The sequence below is a fragment of the Rattus rattus genome, unplaced genomic scaffold (genome assembly GCF_011064425.1).
Source record: "Rattus rattus isolate New Zealand unplaced genomic scaffold, Rrattus_CSIRO_v1 flattened_line_149820, whole genome shotgun sequence".
Lineage (NCBI taxonomy): Eukaryota > Metazoa > Chordata > Mammalia > Rodentia > Muridae > Rattus > Rattus rattus.
This window is the reverse complement of record NW_022651401.1, coordinates 1375-4288: the sequence shown is the minus strand read 5'-3', so window position 1 is coordinate 4288 and position 2914 is coordinate 1375. Positions and strand designations below refer to the sequence as shown.

The following is a 2914-nucleotide window of genomic DNA, read 5'->3' as shown; positions in this document are numbered from 1 at the left end:
TCCAGCCTTCTCCACAGGATTTCTACCCGGGTTTTTTGAGTTAAGGAAATACTTGAAGAAAATGAGGAGCAGGACAACCCTATAGGAAGTGTGTAAGTCTCAACTAACCTGGACCCATGAGATCTGTCCGATACTGAGTCACCAACCAGCCAACCTTCACCAGTGGATATGAGGCTCCCAACACTTTATAGTAGAGCACTGCAGTGTCTGACTTCAGCCATAGAAGATATACCTAATCCTCAAGAAACTTGAGGCCTCAAGGAATGGGGTGATCTGGTACAGTGGTTTTTGTGTGGGTTGGGATATCTTCTTGGTGTTGGGAGTGTCTCAAACTGGTATTTGATGTACAACAGTTATAGGGTGAAACTTGATGTGGTATTTTTTTTTCCGTAGAAAAAATAAAGAATAAGAAAAAAGTCATATAAAGAAAAATACCTTGTTGATGTATTTGCCATTGAGTTATTATTGATGAAGTTCACTTATACAAAATACATCATAGATTTCATGAAATAACTCCTAATGTACATTATATCTATGATATTTGTTTCTTTGGACAAAATTTGTGCAGTTTGGTGTTGCATGTTTCTGCCATGATGAGATATATATATATATATCTGATTTTCAACCAATTGCAAAGTGTCATATAATGACATATTCTCGTTAATTTCAGGTCTCTGTTGTGATTCTACAAAGAAGCTATTCTCAAAGGCATTTACACAGGATTATTTTCTCAAGAAAATAATACAAAGATTTGCATGTAATGACGTTTCAGGTCTACATAGAGAGAAATTCTGGGAATGTAGATATGACAATGAAGAACATGAAATAGGTGATTATGGAAATGATTTCTTTGCAAAAGTCATCGGTTTCATTCCTCAAGCAGCTCAGGAATCTCCAGATTCTCCTCCTGAGAGAATTCAGTCCTCAAATCTTAAGGGTCACTACAGAATTTCTACTCAAGAGACAACTTTCAAGTGTAATGAATGTGGAAAAATCTTTACACAGTTCCTAAGACTTAAAGCTCATCACAGAATCCATACCAGAGACAGACCTTACAAATATAACGAATGGGAGGAATCCTTAACAGATCTCTCAAATCTTCATATTAATCACAGATTTCATACTGGAGACAAACCTTACAAATGTAATAAGTGTGGGAAATCTTTTACATGCTCCTCGAGTCTTAAAATTCACCACAGAATCCATACAGGAGAAAAACCTTACAAATGTAATGAATGTGGGAAATCTTTTACAAGGTCTTCAGGTCTTAAAATTCACCACAGACTACATACTGGAGACAAACCTTACAAATGTAATGAATGTGGGAAATCTTTTACAGAGTCTTCAAGTCTTAAAATTCACCACAGAATCCATACAGGAGAAAAACCTTACAAATGTAATGAATGTGGCAAATCTTTTACAAATTCTTCAGGTCTTAAAGTTCACCATAGAATCCATACTGGAAACAAACCTTACAAATGTAATGGATGTGGAAAATCTTTTACAAACTCCTTAAGTCTTCAAAATCACCACAGAATCCATACAGGAGAAAAACCTTACAAATGTAATGAATGTGGGAAATCTTTTACACAGTCTTCAAGTCTTAAAATTCACCACAGAATCCATACAGGAGAAAAACCTTACAAATGTAATGAATGTGGGAAATCTTTTACACACTCCTTAAGTCTTCAAATTCACCACAGAATCCATACAGGAGAAAAACCTTACACATGTAATGAATGTGGCAAATCTTTTACACAGTCTTCAAAACTTAAAACTCACCACAGAATCCATGCTGGAGACAAACCTTACAAATGTAATGAATGTGGGAAATCTTTTACACTGTCTTCAAGTCTTAAAATTCACCACAGAATCCATACAGGAGAAAAACCTTACAAATGTAATGAATGTGGGAAATCTTTTACAGAATCTTCAAATCTTAAAATTCACCACAGAACCCATACTGGAGACAAACCATACAAATGTAATGAATGTGGGAAATCTTTTACACACTCTTCAAATCTTAAAACTCACCACAGAATCCATGCTGGAGACAAACCTTATAAATGTAATGAATGTGGGAAATCTTTTACACAGTCTTCAGCTCTTAAAGTTCACCATAGAATCCATACTGGAAACAAACCTTACGAATGTAATGGATGTGAAAATCTTTTACACACTCCTTAAGTCTTCAAATTCACCACAGAATCCATACAGGAGAAAAACCTTGCAAGTGTAATGAATGTGGGGAATCTTTTACAGACTACTGAAGTCATAAAAGTCACAACAGGTTACATACTGGAGAAAAAACATTTAAATGAAATCACTGTAGAATATCATTTACCCAGTCCTCAAATCTTTAAGTTCAGTATAGAATCTAGAGAAGAGATCATCTTCACTAATGAAAAAAGTTGGCAAGTCTTTTCCTGGTTCTCAACTCTTCAAATTCATCAAAGAATCCATCCTGGAAAGCAGCCTTATAAGTATAATGAATGTGAGAAATACTTTTCCTGTTCCTCGCCTCTTCAAGGTCCCCACAGAATCCGTTAAGTGGAAAAAACATTACTAATGTAATGGATGTAAATATTTGTTCAAAAAATCATATCTTCAAATACAGCACACCATGCATACTGGTGAGAAACCTTACAAATGTAAACAGTATGGCTAATCATTTAGAACAAGTTCAAACCTTGAATCAACTTTCTCCATGCATAAGACTAACTTAATAGGTAATTACTTTATGCATATTTATATAGAAATATTTATTTAAAAATATTGTTGAAACCTAAAGCATTATAAATAATTCCCAAGGGTAGGCATATACTTGATAGTAGTTGGAAATATTTTATTCAGAAATGACCCTTTCTACATTTTAAGTTATTTTATTAGCTATAAACTAGGAAAAAATTCACCC

At 34.3% G+C, this 2914-nt stretch overlaps 1 pseudogene; it reads left to right on the top strand.

Moving 5' to 3' along the window:
• Positions 1 to 670: 670 nt before the first annotated feature.
• Positions 671 to 2550, top strand: LOC116889781 (annotated as a pseudogene).
• Positions 2551 to 2914: the final 364 nt, after the last annotated feature.